General features: G+C 37.6%; 1 long non-coding RNA gene across 4 annotated transcripts in view; it reads left to right on the top strand.

Moving 5' to 3' along the window:
• LOC112987886 (uncharacterized) overlaps positions 1-13,345 on the top strand; it is a 54,804-nt gene that overhangs the window by 35,087 nt on the left and 6,372 nt on the right. For 3 of the 4 annotated variants that reach the window (XR_010392323.1, XR_003260402.2, XR_003260403.2), the window contains exons 3-4: positions 7,746-7,858; positions 9,548-10,597. This is a non-coding gene — a long non-coding RNA (uncharacterized LOC112987886). Of the gene's footprint in view, positions 1-7,745; positions 7,859-9,547; positions 10,598-13,345 lie in introns of those variants that run through there. The other variant, XR_010392324.1, reaches the window with a different exon arrangement.

The raw sequence follows: 13,345 nt of genomic DNA on the forward strand, positions 1-13,345 counted from the left end.
AGCGCCTGACAGAAATTCCTCCTGATCATCATGTCATTACGGATGCCACAGACTTTCCATTACAAATCCCAGTTTTATGTTGTTAATAACATCACTGGGCTTCCATCAGGCAGGATAGGAGTTCAGATGCTGGAAGTATGCCTGATCTGAAAAAAGTCAGCTAAAATAACATGGGGGTTTCCAAATGCAATGCATTGTTTTAATCTTGTTAAAATGGCCTGGCAACCTTTTCTTTGAGAAAGGCTATAAAAATCAAAACTCCCCTGCCCTACACAATTCTATTTAGTCACCCTGCTCAGGTACCAAAGGCCGATATAATTGAGGTGTATGTACAAAATGCCATAGTAAGGCTACATGATCAGTCTTAATTCTAGCCTCTCCTACCTTTTCTGAGTTTGCCTTAGCAACCATGACATACTTTCATGGGGGCTGCTGGAGGGTTTTTTAGCTATACTTAAATCACCTAGTCCTTCTGCTTTAGAATAACTTTATCAGCAATGCCTGCCTGTTTTAGAAAGATCTAAAACAAAGTGGCTCAGATTAAGGGAAAGGAACTGAAAATAAACTTTCTCCCATTACATAAGGCATCTACATAAAAGTTACGCACAATGACTGCAGTTATCAATATAGTTAATACTACCTGATTATACTGCCTGTTTAGTTCGGTTGCTTTGTTATAAGAGCCAACCAGCAACTAAACTAATCTAGCCAACATTGCTTGTAGTTTTGATCTAATGCAAAAACTGAATTTCAGGCTTTTAAAAGTGAAAGGATAACATATATCTACCAGTGATACTACCTAACTGCTCATATTTGGTAACTGTAGAAATAACCGCAGACAATACACTTAATTTCTAAGGCTGAACAATCAAGTACCATTAAAGGAATATGGAAGACAAGACACGAGTAAAGCAATTAAGATAAGTGGAATGTCTTTCATTGCTTGTATCAAACAAGTGAACTATGCAGGAAGATGGGCCAAGTTGGCGAACTTGCTCAAAATAAATGACCGATGCAACTTTTCATGTATGCTTACTGTAACTCATGCACTGTGTTAGCTGGATTGGCTAATTGTCAATGTACTGATGTGGCACACTCTCAGTTACTGTTTAAATAAGAACATTACTTGTTTTAAGTGAAATTAAAGATAAACAAATGAACAGTAACAAATGTAAAGTAACAAATGAAAAGTAAATGGCTAAATTTTGTTTGTAGAGAAAGCTGAGTACCTCTATGCCCCTGATTTTGCACACATATAAGGATGAAATGACTTCTGTTCAGTGGGGCTACTCATATGCAGAAAGTTACTCATTCGCAAGATCAGAACACAATATCCAGAAATTCAGGTGCTACACCCAGACATTTTTCCCACAGTATTCAAATCTTAGTCACCACTGTTCAGGGAGAGAAGACAGCACAGAGCAGATGTCATTGTGGTTAGTGTAAGGTCTATTTAGTAAAAGAATATCCTACTCATTTTCTATTATTCATATTTCAAGAAAGTATTATTAATGTATCAGTCATAAGCACTAGATTTATACTAAATGAAAAGCTGAAGAAAGGCTTGTCAGTTGCTCTCAAGTCTGGCACTGGAGATCCTCAACCTCACTAATTTTACAGCGTATTTCAGATCAATAGTATTAAGAAGTTTATTAATGGCCAATATTTTTGAACATTACAAATCACTTGGGTTACCCTCATCAAGGAGATTCCCTCAGGCAGCCTGATATTCAGAGTAGGTCCTCAGCCCTTATGAAAAGCCAGTGCCTCCCTGCGATATTTCAGAATGGTTTCCTTAGACCCCTCAGCACTCTTGAACATCTTGGCCAATCTTTTTATTTATCCTGTAGAGAAAAGGACCTGCCTCATCTGCTACTGTTTTCTACTGCCCCATGGGACTTGCAGTGCTGTAGTTCTGCAAATAGTGTGTAAATAATTATATTACTAGCTGTCATAATGTTTATTTAGCCAGTAGTTAACCTATTGGGTGTGGACATTCTTAAAACCAATATTTACTCAATTCATGGGCTTGGAAGGGAAGTAAAAGGTGGCCACAAAAAGTGTGCATATCCACTCCCAGCAGAAGACTTCTGAGAGGAGGGTCTTTTTGTCTGTTCAACATGGTCTGGAGGTGCTCCTGGAATCCCTAGGCTCCCAGTAAGAACTGAGGGGAGAAACAGTTCCTGCAGCTGACAGGAGCCACTGGCTTTGCAGAAAGTGATGAGGGCACTTCATTAAACCATGCAAAATTTACTCTGAAAGGCAGACCAGGAGAACTGTGGAAATAATGCAGTAATATTTTTTAAATACCTTAGTCAATTCATTCAAAAAATATACATTGGCAGGAGGCGGAGAAGTAGTTTAATAATTTTAATGGCCAACACTTAAGAAAAGATTAAAGGTCTAATACATTAAAAAGGAAACTCTGCTGATGCTAATCAGTTTTGCTGCTTTTATGCATCATTTTGTTCCGTGTTTGTGTATGAAATGAGGTGTGTGGGGGTTGGGGAGAATTTGAAGATTTAGGGAGATTACTGCATTCATGAGACTGTTTTATTGCACTTCGGCAGTTCTGGATTTAACCAGAAAATCCAATTGTGGAAAAAGGATGAAACAATCTGTTTTTCCTCTAATCAATCACAAGGTTCCAGGACACATTAAAATAAATTTGCGACCGCCATTCTTCTTCCTTCCCACTGCTGTCATAGAAAATAATTATCTGAAAGCTGATTGACAATTCATATATCAGCTCTGATGCCTGCTGCCCTCCTCTTTTTACCAATTCTTATGACTACAAACAAATAACTTAAGAGTTGTTATAAGAACGAGGAAAAATGCCCTGTTGTAGATGAGGTGTTTAAATAGGTGCTTTCCCTAAAATATGGGCAAAACTATGATCAGTCGCATGAAATGCTAAGAAAATTCTCAGAAAATAATGACTCTACTCTAAAGTCTTCCTCCTGACTTTTGCCTACAGTTGGCTGTTATTCCTAAGCTAATTGTTATCTCAGTAATATCAAAACTGTTTCCAGAAGTTATATTTTTGACCAGTAGTGGCTTTGAATGATATAGCAACTTGCAACCAAAATCAAAGGCAATGTTTTCAAATTAATACAGACTGCAGATTCACTCCCTGCTATTGCAATAACTATTAGTGGCTTAAAGCCACTCCTGGGCGCAGCCTCTCATCCAAGGTAAGTAGAATTTTACCCTTCTAAGTCTTCAAATTCAGAATATCAGAAATGCACGACACATGCAGACTACTCGCAGACCCGAGTGAACTTGCTTTTGTGACCGCAATGAAAATATACACCAACTTTGGTATACATCTCATCTTATCTTCTCAAAGTTAAGCATGTAGTCTAAGCTAGTATATTAGGCTCCACTCTATAGGTAAGGGAGTTATAGAGGCACTTCCACAGGGCAATTCATTCTTAAAAACAGGTGCTGTTTAGAGAGGTATGTCATTGCTGAAGGTACTGTTGTCTCTGCTGAGCCTCGCTTAAAATAGACAGTTAATTTTTAGACAGTTAAATTTAGATGAATTCCATCCAAAGACCACATAAACTTTTAAAAGTGTTTTTTTTTTTAGCTAATACTGTGTTGCTGATCCAAGATGAGATCTTTGTAAGCATGGAAGATTTCAGACTTCTACTTTCAGCTGATCAAGATAATTAACACAGTCTTCCAACTGTAATTTACCTAATCTTCCTAACTTGTGACACATTTACAAACTACCTTCTCTTCATTTGGGTATTACTTTGTGTTATTTACCACATTTCAGTTAACCTAAGTGAAAATTCTCATTTCCCGCCTCAGAAAGCCAAAGTGTCCAGCTTTCAATGGGTATCGTGCTCCTCAGTGACTTTAGCACTTTCAACATTTTCCCAATTGTAATGTACTTAGAAAAATACACAGACAGATTTATTTTCTGCCAGTGTTTCCTATACACACTCCCTCTGGGGTGGGATTAATGCAGTTGTCACTGATTCAAAATTTTCATAGCACATGTGGCCTCAAATGTGCAAATTCAAGCACAAAACATCTAATATTCACAGGGTCTTCCTCTTCAAAGTATCCTGGCCTCTAAGGTGAGGGGTCTTCTACAGCTCCAAAAACTGAACTCATGATTTATGGGCTAGATCCTACAGAGGGATCCCACCCATCCCAGGCAGGTCCCTGAACCTGTTAACAGGCAAAGGAGGGTCCTCCCAAGCACATTTTTTGCTGGGAACTGTTCCTTGGTTCTTCAAAAGCCTGTGGAGTTGAACTCCCTGCAGCATCAGAGCCCAAACACAACACCTGCACCTGGGGTGGACAGCTATGTCAGGAATGAAACAAAATTCCTGGGAGGATGCTAGTAATAAAGAAACCCAGCTAAGCATATACATGGCATCCATATTCAAAGGTTCAGTCCTATGGCCTTTTATTCTGAGAAAGGTCATTAGGATTTGTAAGGACTAGTATCCATGTTTTTGAACATTGGTATTAGAGGGCACTGAGTCATTTTTTTGCTAAAGTTGTTCAGCCAGCAACTAAACGAGAACAGTGGCAAATAAAGGGAAAACGTTAGTAGGTACAGAAATAAAGTGTTGTGGAAGGCTCTGTGTGGTGTTTGTTCTATGCCTTATTGTCTAGCGCTGTTTCTCATTCTTCTTTTCTCTACTTCCTTTCATGGGCACAATGTAAAGTGGTGAACAAGTGTTAAATATTAATATAGAGTCTCTCACACTTCATTGAAAATCTTAGGATGTAGCACTGTCTTTGCTTACAGGGGTAGACAGAAATCATTGCTTTCCAGCATGGAACCCCAGTGCTGAGGGAGGCAGTTAAGCAAATGCTAGTGCTACCATTCCTCAAAACAAGAGCAGAAATGATCAGGAAGATTTTGCTGAGTAACGTTTTAATTAGAAGAGAGGCAGAGAAACTGAGAAAGCAGCAGCAGAAAATACAAAGAGATAGCTTAAATAAGCACTGGGAACATGGCCTTCAGAAAGGTTTTCGGAGAGACTTCTAGGCTGAGAGCTAAGCAGCAGAGGGCTAAGAACGTGAAGAAAGATCACCTGTTTGAATTCTCCTCTGTGCAAGCACATGGCTATGGTACACGCTTTGTGTAAAATACACAAATAAACAAAATTAACAGCAAAGATAACTATTCTACTATCTAATTAAATCGAGCCACAGCCCTGAGAACTAACTAGTCTTTCAGACAAAAGAGGTAACGAGTTATGTTCTAATAAATATGGCTTCATATGGGACAAAACTCTTCTATTTTTCACATCATTGTAATTCTATGCTCATCTTTATCCTGCAAAAAAATAATAAGGATACCCCAAGTTTGACCATAAAGGTATATATAGTGAACATATGTTATTTCCAAAGTGCTGACCACATAAATATTTATCATACAAATTTTTCTGTGCAAGAACTGCATTTAGCTTCATCAACTCAATTTCATTTAAAAAAGACTAAGCCAGCATATTGAACTGATTTCTGGCACAACAGTAACATTTTTTTTTCTTTACTGTCATTTTAATTCATTATATTACTGTGCTATTTTTAAAAGATCCCATTTATTTTGTACATTACAGTTCCATAGATTAACAGTTGGAAACTAAAGATTAATTTACAGGAAATGTAAATAAAGTATCAAAGCATAGTGACAGGAGTTATCTTAAGAGCTATATCATATAATGTACTGCAAGATCTATGCCATGGCATATGCTATGCAGTTTAGCTATTAAGTTACCTATTCTTGGTGCTACTGTGAAATAACATAAGTATATTGTGTCAAATGGTAAAGAACATCTCAATTCTATTTTAACAAATATCTAGAATACTAAATTATGCTTATAATTTAGAAGGGGAAAATGAGTTGTTAAAAAATATCAGCAAGGAAGCTGAGAGCAGAACATTACAATATTTCAGTTACTTACAATTACAAAAGTGAACCCAGTCCAGGTGAACAGCAGCTGAAATTTATCATCACCTGATGGCTGTGCAGCGGTCCATGTGAAGGGAATTAACTAGTCTGTCCAGTTTGGAGCTGAAAACTCTCCATATTACAGAAACTGCCACCAAGCCTGGCACCTTCATTGGCAGAGGCCAAGGGTTAGGTGGGTGTTGAAGAAGCAAGTATTGCTGTGCTTTTAGTTGCTGACAGACTAAGTGGAGGACTTCATTTGTCAGAGATGATGGCAAAACCATTCAGAAGTTTTAAACAAAGCTCAGAAAAAAAATATATCCCACACTGTATGGTTACAGCATTTGCACATAATTACCCAGTCCTTGTTTACTTACAGTGATGGGACTAGGCACTCAAACAATCTGTCTCTAAAAGAATTGCTTTCACACAAGTAGGAGTTATGGTCTTGAGGCAGAAATTAATGGGTGAGGTTCTTTGGCCTGTGTGATACAAGAGGTCAGACAAAATGATCGTGATGGTCCCTCTGGACTTTTAAATCTATGAATCTGTGATCAGCAAATGGAAATGAAATTGTTTTCAAAATCAGGCAATGTGTCTTTTCATTTCGTCTACATTGTGGCATGCGCGTTTGACATTTTATTTTGTAAAATATACAGAGGTTAATATGGCATTCTGTATGTGTGTAGGCACTATCCATTTCCACAGAAAGCTTTTTGCATCCCAGGCATATCGTATCGTATTTGCATCACATAACCTATCTTAGATATCCTTCCACTATCAGTATAGCATATAGCACTTTATCACTTGAGTAACACAAGGCCTAGAGAAAGCAAAACAGATCCTTCAGTGCTTTGTGGATTCTAGGCTTGCACTTGAGGAGTACATGAGTAAAGGCAATGTTATGACCCTTTAATTCAGCTTTCACATAGCTAGAGAAGTTTTACCACTCACTTTGATGTCAGCAGGATCAGGCTCTTTGCTTCACTGAAATAAGCAAGTTAGTAATATTTTCCCCACTGGACACGAAGACTATACGCACGTACAGAACTAGCAATTTTCGTACCATCTCCAACAGGGCTGTTTTCCAGTCATTCCAACTGTTCCGTTGGTCACTACAGAGTGGTGTCAAAAGGTAATTGGCAGATTTAACTTGGGGAGTCTATACTTTTTTTACTAGGGCTTTAATTTTTTCAAATGAGAAGATTTGGTAGAAAAGCCATAATACTGTCAATTAAATAGAAAATGGCACTGCAAACATAAATCAATAGAAGCTGGATATCCAAGTGAAGCATACCATTAGCTCTGCATACCTTTCTTTCAAAATTCTACTAATAATTGGCAATCTTATTCACTTGAGTTTACATTTGGCTAAATGACAGAGACTTCTATTAACTGATGTCTTTTTTTGAAAAGTTCATTTGCAAATAGCAAGGTTTGTCTTTTGTGAAATGTCAGTTTTCTTTCTATTAAAAAAAAGAAAATAATTAAAGCTGTTCTAAATGCATGATTCCCATTCCCAGCACATGGCATATATCAACAAACTTAGGATCCTCGAATACACTTAGGAGCTGGCTTCACTACACAAACCATACAACTGCAATATCTCTCTGATCTTTCTTAACTACCCTCTTCTCTCGTAGTCCCTGCTCATTTCTGCCTGGTGCCACGGTGCTCTGCCTTCTCCATGTGCGCTGGCATGGCTGTTTCGGGTTGCCACGTTGTGAAATGAATTGCTGAACTCACCAGGCTTTAAAGAAAAAAAGTACCCAAAAAGAAGTGTTCTTTTCTAAATTCTTTTCCATGATCTGTTTTCTGGCAGGGCAATGGACATAAGGCAGGGTGGGCAGAAATTCTGCCATCTGGCATGGGTTGTGAAACCATGGTTTGGGCATCACCACATTTTGGAAAGAAGGCTGTTGGACTCTCTTTAAGGTTAGTAAGTGATGTCTGTAAGGAGTTAATTTCAATCTCTCTAGTTTTGCATGTCAGGTAGTCACCCAGTTACACCTCAGTCACTATGTCATTTTCCATTCACTCTAGCTATCCCATGATGGTTTGCCACATATAGATTCAGAAATTGACTGTCAAGTTGTTCTTTATACCGTGTTTTATTGCCATACATGAAACAGCATTGACTTTCCTCTAAAACTCGAGGAAAGATGTGCACTGTGCACTTGATTCTACCTACACTGAAGTAGAGAATAAAATCCCAATAAAGAGAAGGACAACTATTAACTCTCTGAGTCTTATGTCTTGTCTTGATGTCTTATGCCAGTCTGGAAAGGACTAAGAAAATGAAAAGTTTTGGTCTCAGTAGTATAACTTCTCTGAGGAATGCTTTTCAGTGTCAGAACTTTAGGTTCTTTTTCCCCTCTTACAACATGTTGCCACATAATAACCTGTGCCAGGTACTTTAAAAAAAAGGTTTTAAAATCTATTTTAATCTTTCCCCTCATTGACACCTCATTGTTTTATACTTGTAATGATAAATGTGATAATGAGTAATGACATCTATTCATGGAATGTGTGAAAGCAGGTCTGAAATGTCAGGATTTTGCATGAGGAAAATGTGTCTCCAGCAAGGTCATCTGCACTGACTTACTTTAACCCATCCCTCATTAAAACACACTCTGAATTTCTTGTAAGTCTGGTCAGAATACATTCTCTGTCTCTTTCTCTCTCCCTGTGCCTGCAGGTTTTTTTTAGATGGTGCTCAAAGGCCAAATTATGGGAATTTTCAAACTTGTTGTTCCCATTAAAATGCTAATTCTGCCTGTGATTCCTATTGTTTAATCCCTTGAGTGCTTTAGGACATGCAAGACAGAATATACATTCTCTGAAAGAGTGCTCACCCTGAATGTTTCTCCATCCCATTGTCAACAGTGGGAGAGAACAAATGGTATGGTTTGGCAAACATACACAATTCTTCAGCGAGTTGCAGAAAACAAGCAGTATGGAGTTGTTATACCAATTGTGCTTTTGATGTTACATGTGATGCACCTATTCCGTTCCTTTCCACATAGATTTTTATACTGCCCTCATCACCATAGTTTCTGAGTGCTTTCCAATAGTGCATTAACCAAAACAGCTAACATCTGTCACTTGTTTCTCCTTTCAACCTGCCCCTAGGGAGAGGAGCCTGTGGAGAGAGGAGCCTTTAATAGAGGGATTTAATAGAGAGCAAGATAGAGGAGGAGGATTGCTTTTAAAATGTTTATTAGTGTACATGTTGTTATAAATTTATATGGGGGAGGGGAGGAAGGTCAAAGAAATGCACTTAGAGCAGAAGGTGATGAAGGAATATGATGGTTCATAGACTCTGGGGAATTGCACTTTCCTAAGCTGGTGTGCCTTGCAAGAAAGCTTTGCTCTCATCACCATTGTGCCGGACGCTTGAAGTTGCCAATCTGTCTTTATCTTGGTATATTGGATTATTGTTTACATATCATGAGCCAATCCCTGGGATTACCATCAATGAAAAAGAACAAGACTTTGAATTTGACACCCAAAATTCTACTGGAGGTCAGCACAGACAGCAGAAGACAAGCTGACCTTTTGCTGGTACTTATTGTTAGATGTCATAATTGTTCTTTTCCTTTGTTTCTGTTTTACCTTTTGTAGACCTCAAGACTATCATACTGGTAGATAAGAACAAGTTACCATAGTTAAAGTCAGCCCACTGCCAGCTGAGGCCTGACACTGACCATTGCTTCCAAAGCTAAAGGAAGAACGGAAACTTTCCCTTGGGAACCAATACCATTTACTATAGTCAGGAAAGAGCTTCATTTGCTATCCATGTACATGCCTTGCAGAAACAAAGATGCCTTCATCTCAAAAAATAAAGAGAAGAAAAACAGATGAGGAAATAAAATCTTAGCTCATGACCAGATTACTTCCTGCAGGAATGTGCATTCTTATTTTGATTCTGATACCTATCACTGTAGAAGATATCTTTGTTCTACTTTGTAGTATTTTACCAAAAAGGAATAGTGTTCCTTATAACCATGATGATTTAAGGACATGAATGAGGCAAGGGAGAGGACATGTCTTTTATTAGGTCAACTAATATACTGAGAAAAAGATTATGTTTGGAATTTGGCACCTTTGATAAGGGGATGCCAAGCCCAAAAGCGTGTCCATTTTATCCAACTACATCACTTCACCTAACAAAAGACACACCTTCCTCCAAAATACTGGCATCTTTTAAGTTCTGCTTATATGTTTTTTGTGTCTGTATCTAATTCTAGAGGTTGCTGTTAAACCACTGATGGTTCTTCATGCTTCTCTTAATTTCAGTCATTCCTTTATACTTGCTGAACTGCTTGGGTTTTACTCCATAATAAAAATATCATCCATACCTGGCAGACATCTCCTTAGAAGACTGCAGTTTTGAGTATAAGCTATCTAGCTGAAGTGTACTTTGATAATACTGAATGGTCTGTTATGTGTAAATAGTTTGCTTTATATTAATTAATTTTCATTATTGCTATCTTAATTTAGCACTCAGGAGCTGTGATTATTTCTACCTGCATTCCAGCTCAAATCATCACCAAAAAAGTTATGTTTTTAGAACCTTTCATCATGGAGTGAATAGACGTAACCTATCGTTACTGTGGCAATGTATGGAGCTTTAAAGCTAGATAAAGGGAGCTAGTGAAAGAATTACTAATTATACTTTCCCTTGAGTCACACAGGAAGAATTACTAAGACACATCCCTGCTGTGGGCCTATGTTAGCAGTTCATCATGATGCCTTCTCTCCTTGTATCAGCTGTGCTGGCCACCAAATGGAAGTTTACAGCTCAGACTTGCTGCTCTCCTTTCCTTCCTCATTCTCATCCAGCAAAAGAGAAAGAGGCAAAAACTCTGTGCCTGGATCAAAGTTCATAAGAGCCATCCCAAATACAAATAAAAGGGTTTCCACTCCCTTGCATGGGTAGACAGCCCACATCATATTCTATGTCCTTGAGATGTCTATCTTGAAATTGAGAATGTTAAATTTAGGTTACTCTCTGCTGATACAAAAGAAGGTAGATAATAGAATTGTTTTCGTACATGTGGTTCTTAGGTTTCACCCTCAAAAAGTCTTAAAACTGGGTTCATTGTTCTGTCTCTTTTCTTCTGTGATTTCATAAAATTTGTCCGTACAAACTGTCTTTTTTAAGATATAGGCCATTGTATATTAAAACCATAAATGTCATTCAGCATCCAGTAGCTAACACTGAGTTAAACAGTCTCCTTTTACAATGAAAGATGTGCTGTTCATAAATCCATCAAGAAGAAAGGCAAGATGCTTTAACAAGTGTAGTATGTTCTGCATACTTGTTTGCCATCCCTGGATTTAGGTCTGTCTACCAAAGGCCTGTATGCTTTTTATTAGTATGTCTCAAAAGCAAGCACAAAGAGCCAGAAAATTATGTTTGGTAGTAAATATTTTAAACATTTGATTATATTACCAAATGAATAAACATCTGCAAAGTATACTAATATAAAATATAACCCTTCAATGGCAAAAAAGTACAGTATGCTAAACCATCAATGGTTTTTAGTTTCAGATGTTTTATTTTAATAATTATCATTTTTTCTTATTGATTCCAGGTAGGGCATAATGACAAATCTGTTAGACACAGGAAAAACATCAAATCATCATACCACATTTGTGTTCTCAACATCTATTCTTAGTGAGAGAAGATCTCGCTTTTAACATGTGTACTGAATATTTAAGAATATGTTATAGCTTGAACACAGATAGTAGATATTGTCCAAGTAAGTCTCAGATCTATCCATCAGGCACTACAAAAGTTGTTTTTGTGAACCAATAGACTCCTAATAAATTGTCTTTGTTATTTTCAATGACTATATCACTTCAGTAATAGAGTTTGTACTGTCCTAGAGAAAGTCATGCCACTACAATACTAGGGGGAGGAATGAATAATAATAATAATAATAATAATAATAATAATAATAAAAGTAAACTGAAGTTTATTTACACACATTTTATTGGCCTAATTCTCTCAGGCCACCTGTTCTGTATCTGCCTCTAAACAGAGCAGCTGTGAACCCAGTGAACTCCAGGAAAGTGCATGAATTCAACCTTACAAATCAGAAGCCAGGATCTGACCTAACTTCAGTTTCAGAAGCAAAACAAATAAAAACGAAAGTGGTGTTTGCATGACATTTTCAGTAGCCTGAAAATCTGTGGTTTCATGCTGCACCTTATCTGGTGCAACTGCAAACTGCTGCTGAAAGTCTTACTCCCTCCCAGCCATCCTTCTGCCAGCTGTTATGCACCTCCAGCTCCCTTGCTAGACCTTGTGATGTGACACTATTTGCCTATCTGACTATTTTGGTGGTTTTGTTTTCTGTCAAGCCAGCTGATTAATCCAGCTCACCTTGCAGCTGCACAATCATTACCTCTGATAGAGGGAAGGCAGCAGGAACACACAGTCAGGTACAAACAGACTGATAGAGGCCATTAGACCTTTCATTAGCATATACCCATTAAACTGGGGTAGGTTTAACTTGAAAATGGACCCTAAGAAAAAACAACCCTTTATTTCCCTGATGTTTCAATAGGTTATGTTAAGCCCTCACACCTTACCACATTCACAGAAGTGCCCAGGTGGTAGGTGAGAAGCATGTTTGATAAATTTTGGAGTGTGAATGATAGAAAGAGGTGAAGATATTTTTGAGCATCCAACAGTATGTATACAATATTATGCCTATGTCAGAACAGAGTGAGATTTTTGATGCACTTCAGTTCAGTCTCACAGCTTGGTTAACTGAATTGGTTGCTGCTTTAAAAAACTTCTTCCATTTTAAGCTAAAGGCTGAACGTTTGAGACTTCACACAAGTCCCTCAGCATTGACCTCATTCACACATTTTTATAAGCTAACCACTTGGATAGCTAGGACCAAAGGATATGGGGCTTGTATTCCTTATTTGAGAGTTGAACATCTCATTTAAAAGAAGAGGGAGTCCTCTAGCGGAGAATTCTGAGTTCTACTCCTAACGTGAGATCTGGAAGGATTTGACTTTAACTGGTTTCATAATGCAAAATAATAAAAAAAACAAGTCACAAACATGTACTGAAAGTACAGTTGATATTTAAAATCCTTCATGTTCATGTTCATTGTCAGCTACAATTCCTACAGATTGGTTTGACAATGTTTTTGACTCTTTTTACAAATATTTTTTAAAAGAGATTAAGGCTACTTAGGAGTGAATAAATACATGAATGCTTTGGTAATCTTATTCTTCTACTCTGAAAAAATAGTCATCTAATCAAGAAAGAGAAGCAATCACGTGTTTTAGGTGACCATCCTTAATAGCATGAACGATCAGATGTAACATCTGCAAATTGTTCAAACACTCCTGCAAATAACAAATAATGTGTTTCCAGGAACAAGAATTGGTTCG

Source organism: Dromaius novaehollandiae, chromosome 1, assembly GCF_036370855.1.
Source record: "Dromaius novaehollandiae isolate bDroNov1 chromosome 1, bDroNov1.hap1, whole genome shotgun sequence".
Taxonomy (NCBI): Eukaryota; Metazoa; Chordata; class Aves; order Casuariiformes; family Dromaiidae; genus Dromaius; species Dromaius novaehollandiae.